This window comes from Acomys russatus, chromosome 21 (assembly GCF_903995435.1).
Source record: "Acomys russatus chromosome 21, mAcoRus1.1, whole genome shotgun sequence".
NCBI classification, from domain to species: domain Eukaryota; kingdom Metazoa; phylum Chordata; class Mammalia; order Rodentia; family Muridae; genus Acomys; species Acomys russatus.
In genome coordinates this window covers 34835734-34854446 of record NC_067157.1, presented here as the reverse complement: position 1 = coordinate 34854446, position 18713 = coordinate 34835734, and the positions used below count along the sequence as shown (strand labels likewise).

The window sequence follows — 18713 nt, the reverse complement described above, 5'->3', positions numbered from 1 at the left end:
CTTGGCTGTGGAAGATAGCATGTGCACCATTGTATATCCATATTCCCAACTCACCGGACACTTTTCTGTCTTCTTCACGCTGTGCTTCTGTCCTTCGTCCTAACTGGAATGTTTGGCGTGCTCCCTCTTGCAGACTCTTCCTCATCAGGGTCTAGCTCATGGATCACCTGTTACGTCAAGTTGTCCTTGATGTGACTTCTGTTCCAGGCATGAACCTCTAATTTATGCCTGGTTTTGCCCTTTCAGTTTATCTGTCTTCTTTTAGCCAATAGGACTCTTGAGGGCTAAGGGAGAGATTACTCATTCCTTGTATCATCTGACGGGCAAACTAGCTGGAGTTTCCCAAAGCCAGTATAGGTATAGCTCCTGTCCTAGTTCTAAGACAGAAGAGCATCGTTACAGCATAGGTAGAAGTGATAATGGGGTTGAAGAGTGGATATTCCTTTCTGGAAGAGGGCCTGGAGCCGGAAGGCATATAAAGGCTTTTTGAGAGGCTGTCCTTATCTTAGTATCTGTAGAGCCTAAGGCAGCTTGGTGGGTTGAGGCTTTAATTAATTGGAAAGCTGCAAATGAAATGAATGATTTCCTTGTCATGTGGCCTTTTCTCTGGTTAAAAGCTTTTTATTGGCTTGAGAGCCCACGGGTACTTTTTTAACGGGTACTTTTTTAACGTTACTGTTTTTTGATGCCATAAGAGTGAGCCCTCTAGAGCTGTTATGTTTAAGTTGTTTCTTTTCTTTTTAAAGATTTAATTTATGCATAAGACTGTCTGGCTTGTATGCATATAAGTGCACCATGTATGCAAAGTGCCCATGGACGCTAGAAGAGAGTGTTGGATTCTCTAGAGCCGCAGTCACAGGAGAGTGTGAGCTGCCTTGTGGTGCTGAGAATCAAATCCAGGCCCGCTTGCAAAGGCAGCAAGTGTTCTTAATTACTGAGCCATATATCCAACCCCTTGTTTCTTTTCTTGTAGGCATTTATTAATTTAATGAAATAATGTTAATTGCATGCCTACATGTGTTAGGTATATCATACCTCTAGACCTTGAGGATTCCGTGAGCTTTGCCCTCTGAGGTATGGTGAAGGTCATTTGTACCTGGGAGGTTTAGTCACTAAACAGACCACTAAAGAAAGACAAGTGGTTATTGTATGGAAGAGAAATACAGATGTCACCGAGAGGGAATAACAGGTCTGAACAGAGCTGAAGGGTCAAGGAGAGATTTATTGTCTGAAGAAATGATAAACTAATCTGAGAGTCAAAGGATAATGCAAAGAAAGCCTGTGAAAAGGTTCTCCATAGTTTCTTCCACTTGCATCTTTCCATAGCAGCCCTCAAAGTGCTTTCTCATGAAGCTCTTTCCCGTAGCTCGCCATCTTTTACGCTCATGTGATTGCCAATAAAGAAAGGATTTTATTAGAGGTGAGCAAACAGCACACACACAAACAGCAAGCACACGGAAACACAACGGGGGACTCCAAAGGGGACTCCTTAATCAGAAGCCTGGTCTCTTATCAAAGGTTTTAAGGGTCTTTGAAGGAGGGAGACTTCCTGCTCCAACTTAGGGTTGCTCAATTTGAACAAAGAAAGACAGGGAAGCTGATAGGTCCACAAGTTCTGGGCTAAATTTGCCCTGGTCAGGTCTTGAATTTGTCAGGCAGCTTCCTAGGCCAGTTTTAGGCTTCCATGTTTTTTATCTCAGTTTAAGTGAGGAAGATGCCATCCATCTTTTGAAAGTTAAGCTTTTTATTATCTAGTCATGATCTCTCTCCCTATTGCAAGCTGTTTCTTAAGGGACAACTTTTTTTTTTTTTTTTAAATTATGTATACAGTGTTCTGTCTGCATGTATACCTGTGGGCCGGAAGAGGGCAACAGATTACATTATAGATGGTTGTGAGCCATTCTGTGGTTGCTGGGAATTGAACTTTGGACCTTTGGAAGAGCAGGCGGTGCTCTTAACCACTGAGCTATCTCTCCAGCCCCAAGGGACAACTTTTTACAAGTTAGAAAATCACGGCATAGCACATATTCCTTTTAAATTCTTTAGGTCCTTCCGACCCCACACATTTCTGTTATAGTTCCATGTTGTCACATTCTGTCCATTTGGCCAGGCACCAAGGTTGCCACTGCGCAAAGTGAATGATGCAGGTTTGACTCTGGCCCTTTAGGAAATGTAAACTAGATATCTGCCCTGTGTAGTGTGCTTTGGGCATAAAATAAAGCTCTTTAAAAGTACTCGAGGTCAGGGATGGATAAATGATGTTGTAATGTGAATGGATTCAGGACAGGCACATATTTTATTAGCACTGCACATTCGTTGTAGAGAATGGAAAGCATGGTGAGGGAGACCCCCAGCTAGACAGGGTGGAGGGGAATTTTCTAGTCTTTCTTTGATCACTGTGGGAATCTTCTGAAATCAATCTCTCTCTCTCTCTCTCTCTCTCTCTCTCTCTCTCTCTCTCTCATCATTTGCATAGACCTGAAAAGAATTTGCAGGGGGGCTACTGAAAAGCAATCTTCTGCCCCAAGACTTCCTAATGATCCCCTTCACCAGTGTGATGTTTTTAGCACATTCTACACATTTGAGTTCTCTATGAATGAAGCATTCAGGTTGCCATTCAACATGTCTGGTTGGGGTGCATTCTAAGTCCAATTATACAAGAAGCTATTTGTAGTATTCAGCAGCTGCAAAATGAAGGGGCTTTTTTTTTTTTTTTTCTTTTTGAGGGTGTGTGTGTGTGTGTGTGTGTGTGTGTGTGTGTGTGTAATGCAATCTCAGTAAAGCTAAAAGTTCACAATGCAGAAGTATCTTGTTGAGGAGTTGCGTTTGTAGCTGACACAGGGTTGCCGAGGGAAGAAGTGCCTTTTGCGCTATCCTAGCAGGGAGTGTCGTGATGAAGTGTGCTTTGCATCCAGCCCCTGGAATTTATTCTAATTATGAGTGTAACCTATCGTCTGGAGTCTGTGGCTGATTCTGCCATCCAGTGGGGTGCCCTTGGTGAGTATGTCTCTCTCCAGCTGAAATAATTAAATGTCAGTCAGATTAGAGGTGATTGTGTATAAACATCCAGCGAGGGTGGGAAAGCTGGGAAATATGATTAAATAGACTTTGCAAATGGTAATTGACTGTAGCAACTTTGTAAATATATCATTTTAACTTAGTGCCGAGGATCAAACCCAAGGCTTTCTTTGTGTTTTTATCATACAGTGATTTCTATGGCTTTCTGTGTTCAAAGAGATAATGTCTCGGACTTGCTGATAAAATTAAGCCCATCCTTACTTCAAGCTTGACAAATACAAACAGCCAAATCACTATGAATGTAACATTCATATAACTCATGATTGTCTCTTGGTTCTTCCTGCTGTACGTAGTTTATCTTATTCATGCGTAATAATATAAATGCATATGTTAAAAAGGAACATAATAAAATAATTTTTAAAAATTAATCCTATCTGACACTTTTAAGAGGCTTTATATGGTATTGGAGAGATCTTGGAGAACTGTTTGGTACCACAGGATCCTGTTTTATTTATTTTCTTCCTAAATATCTTTGGGTTGTTTATTTGAGACAGAGTCTCACTATTAGCCCAGCTGATCTGGAGCTCGCTGTATAGCTCAGACCTCCAGCTTCGGTCTACCAAGTTCTGTGATTACTGGTGAATACTGATGAATACCACCATGCCTAGTTCTTTATATATCTTATTTTTCTTTTTATTCTGGTTCTAGGGTTGGTTGTTCATGTCTTAATTGTTAGCTAAATTTAAAAAAAAATTTTTTTCAACTTGATGTGTGTAAGCCAGAGCACTTGATAATTCTGTAAATTATTATATTTTATGTATATAGGTGTTTTGCCCACGTAGGCCACACCGGAGTTACAGATGTTTGTGAGCTGCAATGTGGGTGCTAGGAATGAAACCCCAGTCTTCTGGAAGAGCATCCATTGTTCTTAATTGTTGAGCCAATCTATCCAGAGCCCACTTTATTATTTTTTTGACACAGGTCTCTCACTGAACTGATTTGACTACACTGGCTGGTCAGCAAGGTCAGGGAGTCTTTTGTCTCCGCTTTCCTAGGGCTAGGATTATGGGATTGCATAGCCGTGCCCAGCTTTTATCTAAAAGGGTGCCAGGACCCAAACTCAGGTCTTCATGTTTGTGTGGCTGTCACAGCTGGGCCACCTCCCCAGCCCACTGTTGGTTAGATTCTTTGGATGATTCGCACCCCCGCCCCACATTCCCCACTTTTTTTTTTCCCAATAATGAAAGACAGATAGCAAGTGACTTAGTTCTGTCACTTGGGTGCCTGAAGCAGGAAGATCTTGAGTTACAGTACAAATTAGGCTACTAATTGAGATGTTCTCTCAAAAGAAGAAAATGAGAAAAACAATAATAGAACGATGGTTCAAATTATGAACGAGCCACATTTTTACAACCAAACTTCAGACTTGACCATAAGTTAAATGTACTATTATGTGCATGGAGAACACGGTTCATCTTAATCTTTCCTAAGATTACTTTATTTACTAAGTGAAGAGAAATCCTCCCCCCCCCCACCCACTGCTTTTTTTTGACTGCTTCCTATTTTCAGCTGCTATGATGCTGACGGAGAAGGGCTAAGCATGGCATTTCACAGTCATGACAGTTACCTAACATAAGCATTATTTTTTGATTGTCATTTTGATTTTCACCATGATTATTAGGGCTCTGCAGTCAACATATCTCCCTTCCCTTCCAGCTCTGCCCTAATGGTATTGGCCTCTACCAGCAGGGAATGCCGACAAGCATGGCGGTCCAGCTGCCATGTCAACTCAGAAATCTGCCTCATATAGTCATGCCTTAGTAGTACTAACTTACACAAACTCAGAGATGCTGCACAGACATCTCCACTCAATGAGTATTCTTTTGATTCTTGTTACTTATTTATTTATTTACTGAAAATGGTTACTATACACATTGCAAAGAAAAATGAGTGAAAGAGTATTTAAGAATTGAGATTGTGGGGAGGGAGGTCTTTAGCTGGCTGAGTCATGAGTGCTCTCTGCAGCCCAGAGGAATCCCCAATGTCCATTTCTGCTGAGCTGCTGCTCTTTGCCCCGTATCTCGCCTCCAGCCGCTTTGCACAGCCTCCAGAGCCCTTACATGTAGTAAGGACCTATGATTTCTGTGTGAAGATTTTTTTTCCTGCTCTCTTTCCTAATTTAAGACAACACAAATAAAAACGAAGCTCTGAGCTGACTGGAGGATGCACATTGTCTTCATATAGGTGAGCCCTTTTCTTTCCTAGGAAGTCAAATACCGTGGGACTTTTTGCTATAAAGTCCTGTCACTTCATCAGCAAACCAGAATAACTCATTTAACCCCCCCAAGGATCATTTAGCGTGTGAACCAGCAGGCCTCGTCACAAGAGCAGTTGAGCACACCAGTTTATTAATTGCAACGCTCAGCAGAACCATATGTGCAAGGATATGAGAAATCACAAGGAAAAGAGCAAAGGAAACCGCAATGGCTGTGCAGTTCACCAGAACACAAGTTCATTCTTGATCTGTCCGTTGCTTCCTACATTCTTAGCTGTAAAGGGCTGGGGGAGTAGTTGGGGGGGGGGTGGCAGAGGCCTTACTTTGCATGCTTGAGTCCCATCCTAAGCACCACCAAAAATATAATTATAGGTGTCATTTAAGTGTTAATGCTTACTGATTGTTGATTGGCAAGAAATCTGGCAGTGATAAATCTGATTTTCCACTGGTCAGTTTATTTGCTTTTTTCTGTTGTTGAGCAGTGTTTTAGACCATCTTTAATGGAAATTCGTCTTAAGACCTCCATTGTTTAAAGCTGGGCATACTGGCTCACATCATGAATCCCAGCACTCTGAAGGCAGATGCAAGAGAATCTTGGCCAGCTTGGTCTACAGATTGAGCTCAGGGTTGCTAGGGTTATACAGAGAAACCCTGCCTTGAAGATCCAAAAGAAAAAAAAATCCCATTGTTGGGCCTGGGAAGGTGGCTAAAGTACTTGCTGCACAAAAGAGAGGACTTGGGTTTATATCCCTAGCGCCAGCCTTAAGTGGGGTGCAATAAAACGCGTCCGTAACCCCAGTGCTCCTGTGAGGGGATGGGAGGTGGGGACTGGAGAATCTCCAGAAGCTCATGGAGCAGCTAGAGTCCAGTGACGCACACTAGCACACGGACACACTCAGACACATTTGGAGACACACCACAGACACACACGCGAGGACCCTCCTATGGACCTCCTTTGCATACAATAGTGTGTGTAAGTGCTTCTTCAACCCTGCTTGGATACAGATGACATTTCGTTTATGAATATCCATAGGTCTCTCTGGAAGTACAATATCAGAAGAGAGCATTGGATCCCTTGGATCTGGACTTATGGATAGTTATAAGCCACCATGAGGGTGCTGAGAACCAAACTCAGGTCTTCTACAAGAACAGCAAGTGCTCTTAACCACTGAGCCAGCTCTCTGGCCCCAGTTTGCTTTTAAGAAAGCTGTCCTTGAAGTAAAGTGACACATATAAAAAAATGAAATTATTAAAGGTACATCAAGGAGTGCTCGGAAGGTACATCAAGGAGTGCTCCAGGAAGGCACATCAAGGAGTGCTCCAGGAAGGCTAGCATTTGGTCATTACTTGAACAGTGAATAGGGCAGAGATCAGGCATCTAAGGAGATTTAATAGCCTATGCAAGGATATTAAGGGAAAAAAGTGAGAGTGGATTCCCAGGCCACATGGCTTCTTTCTAACACAGGCAGACTGTCAGACACTGCAAACTAGAGACAAGGTATTCCGTTCAGCTAGGAGTAGCCCACTGCTGCACCACGGGGCTGCCTATTGCAGATACAAAGAGATTTTGGTATTCTTCCTGGCTCTTTCCCACTCTCACTCCAGGTGCCTTTGAACGCTTCCTTTTAGATTCCCATGCAGTATTTTCCTTAGACACGATTAACCAGGCTTGCTCTGTACAAAGCTGTCTCCTGCGGGCCACATGTCAGGTCTATCATCTCAGGATAGGCCCCCGGTGGCAGTACCCTTGTACAGAGAAGACTTTGCACCCTCCTGCCCTTGCAGGCCACCTGAACTTTGAATGCTCAGTGTCAGCGTGGCTGCTTTTATGTTTTATAGATTACACTTTTGGTTGGGGAGGGCAGGAGTTCTTTTTCTCTTCTCATGGCATGTTTTCTGTGTGTCTCACCTTTCATTTGCTCATTGTTTGTCACATGAATACTGTGGCTTGCCTAACCTAGCCGTGGTGATAGCAGCTGTTTTGAAATGGACTGAGCAGATGGGAACAGTGGGATTGGGTTAAATTATTAACCAGGATCTGCATGCAGAGTGGAGGGGGGTTTCTCCGCACCAAAATTAACTGGCAGAATGGATACCAGATCAAGTTCCCTCTAAAGAACAGATGTAATCTCTGAAGGTTTCCCTTTCTGCTTTTACCACCTCCATTCATACTGGTAAAGGGGGATTTCTATTCATCCTTTGCAATATGTCTTGGCCACACCATTAAAAATTAATTTGGAAACAGAAGAACATATCATTATATCTGTGAAGTTCTGGAGTATTGATGAATTTAAATGTGCTTAGTGAAATAACATTAGTGAGGCAGCTAAAATAATTTTGCATGAAGTTTTGTCACACGGTTTCATTCTGGGAACAGTATCTCCGAGCTATTGCCTTTTATATGTATGTATGTGTATGCACTATAAATTATGTTAACTTTTAGTATTTTCTGTAACCTCTTGTCAAGCATGCACACGTAATTTAATTTTATTTAGTTGACCTAGTAGGCTTATACTGTACCCTGTTTTTCAGTTTGCCCAGTGAGCCTCAAAAACCTAAGGGATGAATATTTCGAATCTAAAGTAGTTGTGCATATTATATTCTTCTAATTTATCTTTTTAAATGTTTTATTTTTATATGTTTGAGTGTTTTGCCTACATGTATGTCTGTCTGAGCACTATGCACATGCAGTGCTTGAGGAGGCCAGAAGACTGTGGCAGATCCCCTGCAACGGAAGTTACAGACTGCTATGGGCTGCCATATGGGTGCTTGTAGTCAAATCCCGGCCCTCTGCATAGGCATCAAATGCTCTTAACTCCTGAGCTATCTCTCCAGTCCTCTATTTTTCTAATTTAGATGGTAGAAAAACATAACAAAACAAAACAAAAAAAACTTTTAATTTCTTTTTTAAAATAGCTTTAAGGTTAGCAAACAGTAAACCCACTACTTGTAGATGAGGTTGGGCTGAGGAATTTTCTATTTAAGGAGCTGAAGTTCCCTGAGATGTGTTATATTTAGCTTGCACTACATAGCTCTAACTAGAAATATATATTATCTGTGCTTTTTCTTAGTCTTTCCTTCTTTCTATTTCCAATCTAGCCAAAAACACAGTACTCTTTGGTAATTATATATTATTTGTTAATTGATTAGGATTTCAAAGTGTGTCTGTGTGTGTGTGTGTGTGTGTGTGTGTGTGTGTGTGTGTGTATATATATAAATATATATTGCATATATAACACACAGGATGTATGTGATATATATTCATATAATATATATTAAATATTATAAATTTAGAAATACATTTTTACTATTTAAATTTATATTTAAATATATAATATGATATATATTTATATATAATATGATACATATATAATACAATACAGTTTCTGCATGTAACTCTTGTGTATAACGTTTAAAAATGGTCCTTTTTAAATCAATATTGTTTAACAGTACGAAAGTTCAGAGATTGAAAAGACTTCTAATGTTTCACTGTATTTAATGTACCAAGAAGGCTGGCGTTTTATGAAAATGGGGATGAGAAGGTAAGGGGTGGAAGCCCTGGCAGAGTTCTAGGAGCTTTCATGGTTTGCTGTTAAGAAGCTTTTAGTTTCAGCAGATAGGTTCTGTTTTGTTTTTTATCCCTCAAAATGATAAGGTTGTGTGAAAGATGAAAGAATGGGTGGTGACGTGGACAAAAACGAGTAGTTGTGGGTCCTTGTTTCCCTCCCTCATACACTGTGATGCTTAAGGTAGAACCCAGATGGCTTGGCTTATTCTAAAAAGCCAACCCTGATTTAATGGCCCCCAACCTGTTGGAGGTTGGTCTGATGTATTTTGATGCTAATTACTGCTTGCTGTCTCTGTGCCGCGAGATTGCTATGTAAGGAAGCCTAAGAATTTATTCTCATATTTGGCCAATAAATAGCCAACACACCTGTGCAGGGCAAATGGGGTAGGCATGGCTAAGGTTTTCAGGCTTTGGAGGAAGAGACCTGGAAGGGAGGAGAGACTGGAGAAGAAGAGCGGGAAGAAGGAAGGCCAACAGAATGGGTTAGGTGGAGGAAGAAGCACAGGACTGGTATGGATGGAGATTTGGCCCAGATGATGATGATTAGCAAGTTTTGGGGATTATGGATGGGAGGTAGCTCGACAGAAATTATTAGAAGCAGGGTATGGGATACCTGCCCCAATATGGCATGCAGTTTGGGGGATTAATATCTGCCTTGCCCCAGGTTAACTCAAGCTATTTTACAATATAACAGATGTCTGTGTTTCGTTGATTGCTAGCGCGTTAGAAAATACCACCATAATAATAATTATAGGGCTAATAATAAACCTTTATTAGGCCAATCGCTAAATTAACCACAACACTGACCCATTTATTTGTTTTTTAAAATTCATACTTTACATGTCTTTTAAAACATATTGTAATGTTCTTAATGCTGTGGAGCAGAAATGTTTCAGACCCTAAATATGTGTGTGTGCGTGTGTACAGTGAGATATCTGGGTGCTCATATCTAAACTCAGAATTTAGTTTATGCTATTTTTTTTTCACCCTGTGCACAACCTAAAGGAAACGCTGGACAGTATTTTTGCTGCACCTCTGTTTTGATTGTGACCCATCTCATGCTCAAGTCAGGCATGGAATTTTCTACTGGTGCTATGTTATCGGAGCTCAGAAAGCTTAAGATTTTGCATGACTTCATGTTTGAAATGTTCAGATTAAGGATGCTTTTGGAGTGTACACATAGGCTGGGTGAAGCACTGTGAAGAAATTGAGCCCCAAATGAATTCCTGGTCTCTTGACCATTCAGCATAGATTATGACACACATAGCTGTTATTTTTTTAACAAAATCTCAGTCCTTTGATTTTACCAATGAGGACTGAGGTAAAAGCCTGCTAGCTCAGAGAGGCAGAGAAAGCACCCAGCTGACCTTCCTCCTCAGCTAATGTCCTCGAAAACTAAGTGTCCCTCCCTTCTACTTCCTGTGTGCTTCCTATCATCCTCCTGACTTCCTCTTACTCTGTTTTTTTCCTATGCTCACTCCCTGTCAACTGGTTGCTTGCTCTGCCTCTTGATCTATGGTTGATTTTATTTAATTCAAGTGGAAAGCTCTTGGATTAAAGGTGTGTGCTAGGGCTGGGCCACACCACAACTAGAAATAGATTTTTCCAGTAAGCAGCACATGGTTCACAATGCCATTTAAATATCCTGCAACACATCAGCCTTCATAGTGTCTCTCTCTCTCTCTTTCTTTCTTTCTTTCTTTCTTTCTTTCGTTCTTTCTTTCTTTTTTTCTTCTTGAGACACAGTTTCTCTGTGTATCCTTGGCTGTCCTGGACTCCCTTCGTAGACCAGGATGGCCTAGAACTCACATGGATCCACCTGCCTCTGCCTCCCGAGTGCTGGGACTAAAGGTGTGAGCCACCACTGCCCCAGCAACCTAATGTCTTTTTAAAAATATATATATTTTATTAATTTATTCATATTACATCTCAATTGTTATCTCATCCCTTGTATCCTCCCATTCCTTCCTCCCTCCCATTTTCCCCTTACTCCCCTCCCCTATGACTGTGACTGAGGGGGACCTCCTCCCCCTGTATATGCTCATAGGGTATCAAGTCTCTTCTTGGTAGCCTGGTATCCTTCCTCTGAATGCCACTAGGCCTCCCCATCCAGGGGACATGGTCAAATATGGGGCCCCAGAGTTCGTGGGAAAGTCAGACCCCACTCTCCACTCAACTGTGGAGAATGTCCTGTCCATTGGCTAGATCTGGGTAGGGGTTTGAAGTTTACTGCTTGAAACCTTGGCTAGTGCCATAGTTTGAATGGACCGCTGGGCCCAGATCCAAGGGGAGACCAGAGTAGGACAAGATGAGAGCAGACTCAAAGCCTTTGCTTGTCAGCAGGAGCTAGGCAGTGGTTTAAGAAAGACACTAGGCTTCTCTACCTAGGAGAGAGCTTGTCAGCAAGGGCTTTGTGTCTACTCTCGTCCTGTCCTATTCTGGTCTTCGCTCACCATTGTCCCATTGTGGTGTGCGGACCTGAGTCTAATGGTACTTCTTCGCCAAGACTCTCCTCTATTGTGTCTCAGATATTTGTTCTTCAGAATAAACTAGGAGCCTACCATCATTTCCACCATGAACTTCCTGTTCCCCTCCCTCCCTCTCCCTGGTCTTACTGTTATTACCATTTTTAATCTTATGGGTATGTTTTCCCCACCGCACTGTGAACTTCCTAAGAAGGCCTGTCACCCTGTCGCCCTGTTTTTTTTTTTTTTTTTTTAAAGCAAGGCAATCAAATCCAGGGCCTCGTGGGCATTCCAGGCACACACTTAACTACTGAGCTCTATTTGTGGATTTTTGTTTTTAAGACAGTGTTTCCCTCTATGTAGCCTAGGATGGCCTTGAAATCAGTGATTCTCTTGCTTCCACCTGGTAAGTGCTGGGATTATAGGCATGTGCACCTCAGTGGCCTTGAATGATGCACTTTTATCCTGGACATACAAGGGAAATAATAAGTGTTTGGCATAAAACTAAAGATTGAGCATAAAACACGATCTTAGTTAACATGTTTTAAAAAAAAAAAAAAACTTGATATATTGGATATACTTACCTGTGGAAGTGATAACGTGATGTCCCAGGGAAATTTTGTTGTTAATAAAGATACTCTCATTATTTTGCCGAGGCTGTTCTGAACTTGAATTCATAGGCTCATGCAAGCCTTCTGACTCTTTAGAAGCCGAAAGTAGAGGCATATATCATCATATCATGCCTAAGCAGAAAAAAAAAAAAAATCTAAAAACCTTTATTTTTATTTATCTATTTATTTTTGTTTTTTTAAGACAGGAGTTCTCCGTGTAGTCCTGGCTATCCTGGAACTCACTCGGTAGACCAGGCTGGTATCAAATTCTCAGAGATCTTTCTGCCTCTGCCTCCCAAGTGTTGGGATTGAAGATGCATGACAGCACTGCGTGGCTGAGATACAGAAAAGTTGGGACTTAGTCATGAATAAGAATACAGATTTCACAGCACAGTCATAGAAACAGAATCCCCAAATCTGGTATCAGAATAAGCTACCAGGATTATTGGAGGTCACTGCTTTAAATACAGTTCTATCAGGATTATTCAACCAGTGTTGAATCAGGGTTTGTTTTGTTTTGTTTAATTCTTCTACTTATTTTTGTTTTTGTGTCTACATGGACAGACAAGATGGCTCAGCAGGTAAAAGTGCTTGCCATGAAACCTGATGATCTGAGTTCGATCCTTAGGAACCTATGGTGGAAAATGAGAGAACAAACTGCTGCAAGTTGTCCTGTTACCATCATCCATGTATGCAGATGCACACATATGCACATGCATGAACACACTACACACACACACACACACACACACACACACACCCCACACGCAAATAAAATTTAAAAATAAGCATAATTCTTAATTAAGCATAAGGCTGCTTAGCTGTTCTCTGATTTTATTTGTGTGTTTAATAAACACAAATGCTTGGTCTGTACCAAGAAATATTCCATGTAATTTACCAATAATAAAGCCTTGGGGCTGGAGAGATGGCTCAGTGGTTAAGAGCGCCGCCTCCTCTTTGAGGGGTTCTGAGTTCAATTCCCAGCAACCACATGGTGGCTCACAACCATCTATAATGAGATCTGGTGCCCTCTTCTGGCCTGCAGGCAGAATACTATATAAATAATAAATAAAATCTTTAAAAGAAATATGATGGAGATGTATATAGACGAATGCAGGTGTACGTGCAGATAAAGCACTCATATACATTAAACAATTAAATAAATCTTTAAAAAGTATGATGTCTTACGTTCTGATAATAACCCTGTGATGGAAATGCTATCGTTACTTCCACTGTCCAGCTGACTGAAGTGCGGCATGGATGTCTCATCTTGTGAGCAGCTCTTGTCTTGGGACAGGAGATTGGTGGTTGCAGAATTGAGGGTCTTTATTATTATGATATTCTGTCAAGTTTCCAGAGTCTGTTTTGCTTCTGCTGCCATTAATGGGGTTGCCTGAAACTGGAATAGGAAGTACCATAGAATCATGCACTTCCTGTTGAAATGTATAAACTAAGCAACTTCAAAATACTAGACATTTACTTAAATAAATCATGGCAGCAAGGCATCCAAATTATATGGTAGACATATGTCTTAGCTTAGGCTGATACATAAAATATAAAATGTGAGATGGCAGCATTATTGGGGAAGACGGAACAATACAATTTGATAATTAATAAAATGTATAGCTCCAAATATAACCATGTTTGACAGTTAATAAACACGATGATTTATCTGGTTTGTTGCCTTAGGACTTGGCCTCAGGCGTTGTATCATGAACACATACATAGAAGATGAAGTGTCCGTGGCCCTGGGCCTGGAAGCCTGCCTCCTGTCTCGGAGGTTACCATTGGCTGCTGTGTAACAAGTAGGGACTTTTCTTCCCCGACTGTGGCTCCTTACCCACCAGTCTGGAAAGAGAAGGAAATTGCTCCATGCTTAACTCTTGTTCCAGTTTACTTTCTAAGAAGCCAAAGAGCACTTCTTGAACTAGTCCTGGGGGATTGGAGATGCGTTCCCCAGCCTGAGAAACAGCCTTTGTTTCGAAAATAAGAGCCAGTGAAATTTATCGTTGAGTTCTGTTTTATTGCCATTTTCTGTTTCAAGTCTGTACTCAATTATTTCAATGAGGACCACCCTGACTTGTTTAAAATCCACCAAGACCCATCAACCTCCCTTTCCCACCTTCTTTTGTCTACTTGTGTCAAACTTTTCTTTTACCCACTATTTTTACCACTCTCTGATCTGTCACACAATTATAGAGTTTCTTGTTGAATAATACAAGGCTAAGGGTGGCACTTAGTAGGCACTTTCGTATTCAAGGAATGTGTCTGTGTTTGCACGCTGCCTGCAGTTACTGTGTACTGTGCTTCATACAGGATTGAGTGTATTCAAGGTTTGCTTTCTTGAACAGTTTCTGCTTTTGTTTGGAAAGTTGTTGGGGTGACATTGAACTTCAAAAACTTGTAGCTAGTAATAGGCTTGTTTCTTTCTGGAACTCTACATGTCTTTAATGTGTAACACACAGAGCAAGGTCATAGTCACTGATAACTCTGAAGAGGAACTTTGCTCTCAATTTAAAGCAGCCATATAATTTGAATTGTAGTCTTGGGTGTAACTCATTTGCCCTGTAGATGACTTTTTAGTGAAGCCATGTAAAAGAAGAAAGAAACACACATCAGAATTCTCTGTGTGTGATGATGATGTGTTAGTTTCTTTGGGTTTTGTTTGGTTGCTTTTGTTGGTTAAACGGATCAGAAAGTTTGAGGAGCCATCATCACTAAACTTTCCCTAGGGGGAGCCCTGTATATAAACTGCTATTCTTTGACTAAGAGCCTTTGTTATAAAGTAAATGTTTTGAATTAGAGGATTATTACATTTTTCCATTCAGTTACAAGTCTGGCTCCAAGCTATGAATTAAGAGGTCCTTTAAATTGCTTCACAGTCTGTTCTGTATGGAAGTGGGGTGAGATGCAAGGTACTTTTCCTGCATTCCCCTTTGGTTCCTGATCTGTTTTCTTCGGTGTTTCCACATGAATCTTTTCCTTCTTGGATTGTAGTTTTGTAGGTTGCCTTGATTTCCCTCTGGTTACATTGAGCGAAACAGTAATCCAAATAATGTTTATTTAAAACTACTACCAGTGAAGCTCGGGTGGAATTGTTAGAACCAGGCTGTTAGGTAATTACCGCATTTAAAAGAGATTAAAGTGATTCCAGTAATGTATCTAATTTCTCCTTTGGAGTGAGGAAGCTAAAGGATTTTGTTTGTTTTTTAAGAGTTGTGTGTCAGCTAGTTGCAAATGAGATCACACTTCCCAAGACTGGGTGCTGAGAGCAAGAAGTAGCAAAGGGTTAGGAGACCGGGCACCCTCATTTGCATAAAAATGCTACTAAGTCATCTCTCAGAGCTCCCTGGCGTTTCTATTCTAAAGCTGTACTACTTAGGAAAGTTCCCTTGGTCGAGGAGGCAGAGCTTGAGGGCGTGGCTGGGAAACAAAGGTTGGCTCATTTCCCCTGTATCAGTTCACATCCCTTACACCCAGAGTGAGACTACATTTAGACGTACTGGCTCCTCTGGGGAGTGGGGGATGGGGATCTCGATGTACACAGTGGCCTCGTGAGAACACATTTGTTTCTTCTGATGTGACTTCCAGAATGTAAATTCTGCCGTCTGTTTGTGAGGCAGGAGAATGTGTGAGGAGGAAACGGAATGAATGGGCGCTGAGGCAGAGCCTGCTGCGGTGCTCATGCAAATGAGGACGTGATTGGCTTTCCCTTTCCGCGCCTGTTATCACTGGCTGCTCCCAGCCTTTCAGATTAGGTTTCAGTGGGAGTTTTTCTGGTTCAAGGACTGCTAATAGTTTGTAACCACCTGACTGTAAACTTGACCTCAGAGTTACAGCAGCTTAGGCAGACAGATGTCGAAGGACTGCAACCCGAGGACGAGGACGAAAGTTGGAATCTGGAGCATTGAGCACAGCTTGCCATCGACCTATTGGACCCAGCTTTTAAAGTGACTTCGAATTCTAAACCTATGTACCTGCAGCAGAAAGGAAATGGTGGTCTTCATTAATGCAAAGATTAAATCTTTCTTTAAACTTTTTAAGAAGAAAAGTAAGTAGTCCTGGAAAGTGTGTGTGTGTGTGTGTGTGTGTGTGTGTGTCTGTGTGTGCTAGCATCACAGTGAAAGAGCATAATAGCCTTGAATTAATCTCCACTGTATACCAAGTCACTGAAATGCCTTGGACAATATTATGTGTCCTTAGTCTGTCTTATTTATTTATGTTTGCCATTTTAAGGTGACTTCATTTCTTTTATACTTCTCAAAGGAAGTCCTTGAAGGAAGGGGAGTGTCTTTGTGTTGACTCTTTGCCTTGATATACAGTGTGTGGTTTCTGAGCCTTCAGCTGGATGAATGGCTGGGGTGAGAGCCAATGTGTAATGTATCGCATAGTTCTGATGACGATGATCCTGAAGAGCCCCCTGGTACTCTGTGTTATGGATTTTAGCACTTGAGGACAAACTGTCTAGACGGATCAGTAACTGTCGTAAAGCAGTGAGCTTTTGTGTTGTGGCTTCATTGTGTACTTCCTGTCGGTTTAAATATCATTAATCTAGGTGCTTCTTCATTCCACTGAAAATTTTAATTTTACAGTGACATTTTTTTTTTCTATTAGCTTATTTCGGTGTGGCTTTGTGTTGCCTTTTGTTCAGTGACAAGGCCTGGATAAATGTGCGGGGAGGGCCTCTGCTCACAGGGATTGGTAAACATAACAAAGAGCAGCACTGCGGGCTCATGGTCTGCATCTCTCTAGCTTAAAGCCCGTCTGGATGGACTGCTACAAACCTGCCCTGGCAGGATGCAGCTACAGCAGGGACAAGGCAACTACCTGCTCTTTCAGAGGAGCCAGTTTGTGTCTGTGTCCTGGGGCTGGTGTGGTGCAATCACAGGGGCTCAGATGTCATCACTTGGGTTTGGTTTGTAATCAGCAAAGAGGGAAAGTTTCCATTTTCCGTCTAAGGCAATTAAAATTGAAAATAAATAGACTTTCGCAAAAGAAAAAAAAAATAACATTGTAATGAATTTTGTGTGTCCTTTCAGGGACCTCTGGCTGCTTTGGAGCTGTGCGATTCTCTGAACCATACAGCAGAGCGAAGGCCATGCGTTAGGCTAGTGGTTTTATGAACCACACACGGAGCATTTGTTCAATATGTAAAATAGTAGAGGCTACATTATAGACAGAAAACTTTGTTTTTAACTTTCTGTCTGGTTCTAAATGTTTATTACCATTCAGGAATTTATGGTGAAGGTAGCTCCTGTAGTGTTTTCAGATCCATTCCATAGGCATGTAGTAGCTATAGGAAAAATTGTTAGTAGGGTGGGTTACAGGTGTATGGGAGCCAGGCTAAGGAAGGCACAGCTCTTCCGTGGGAATAGTTCTGGGGGCTCCTTTAGAATTCATTGTCTCTACCACAGCCTTGCTTTACACAAGTTATTTCATGAGCAACCTTAGTTTAATTGGACTCTACAGTAGTCCTAATTACTGCATTATGGGATATGTTTGGTTAATTTTAAATATGTTCAAACAGAGTCATTAGTTCATTTTTTTTTTTTTTTTTCTTTTCTTGTCCCTTTGAGGTTGTGTTTTATCATGTAGTTCCCAGGTATACACTCTGGCCAACTGTCTGTTGCAGGGCACAGTCAGGGTAGACGTACCTCTGACTCACAGTCCTGACATCTCCTGGCTCTACGCAAGGTAGATTTACTACCCTGGGTAACTGCCCAGTTCAGAGACTTCCTTTTATATATGTTTAGTCTCTCCTATGCATACGTATCTGGCAGATAAATAGAAAGTGTTAAAGCATTGCTGATGGATGTGTTTGGGTGCTGCCGGCTTCATTTTAGGCTCCACTTAAAATCCAGCATAGGTTGTGTTGTTGAGAAATACAGAACAAAGCCCTAGTAGGAGTGTAAGAAAATTATCTCAGAAATTCATCTTAGGCTCAGTATCCCTGCTGTTCTTTTCCTAGCAAGATTTTGGACTGTTTTGTTTTTTAAAAATTCAATAGAATTGGTTTGTGTTAGACAACGTCAATTATAACTGATGTTTAAAAAAAAACAGCTAAACAAACGGGATGTAAAGTGAATAAATATGGTTTAAAAAATAAATACACTTACTATGAAAGCATACATGAGAAACAGTTTATATTTCAGGGGTGTTTAAACGGAATATACTAAGTTTTAAAGTTTTTACTTGTGCTTGTTACCATGGTACTCTTCTAGTTATTCGATAGAAGGGGCACACTTGGCTCCAACCTCATGCTGAGGAATTTGTTTCTGGTTTGTTTGATGATGCGGTGGCATTGTACAGTTGGAAAATTTTAGTTTGTTGTGTGTGGATAAGGGGGAATAGGAAGTCTCTGTCAAGTTTCTCCGCCGTTCTTCTAACGGAGGAGCTACGATTCTGGGAAGCAGGGAGCTGAGCAGACATCCATGACCATACTGTGTGGTCGATGGACGGTTTGTGCTTTTTCCGTACAGATGTAGCTCAGTGCAAAAAAACCCTGGATCCTGAGATGGAATCTCACTAGAATTTGCTCCCTTGTTCTTGGCTGGTTCTTACCTGTGGATATGTTAAATGCCACAATGTTATCTTCCTCTTGTTTTTGAGGCAGGGTCTCACTCAGTGTATTCCAGGCTGCCCTGGAACCCAGTATATATCTCAGGCTGGTGTCAAACTTTTATCAGTCCTCCTGCCTCAGCCTCCCAATGGTTGGGATTAAAGGGATGAGCCGCCTTGCGTGGTGGCTGACCTCATCCTAATGTAACGAATTCAGA

At 41.4% G+C, this 18713-nt stretch overlaps 1 protein-coding gene across 1 annotated transcript in view; it reads left to right on the top strand.

Moving 5' to 3' along the window:
• The window catches only part of Nhsl1 (NHS like 1), a 232096-nt gene that overhangs the window by 151578 nt on the left and 61805 nt on the right, over positions 1-18713 (top strand).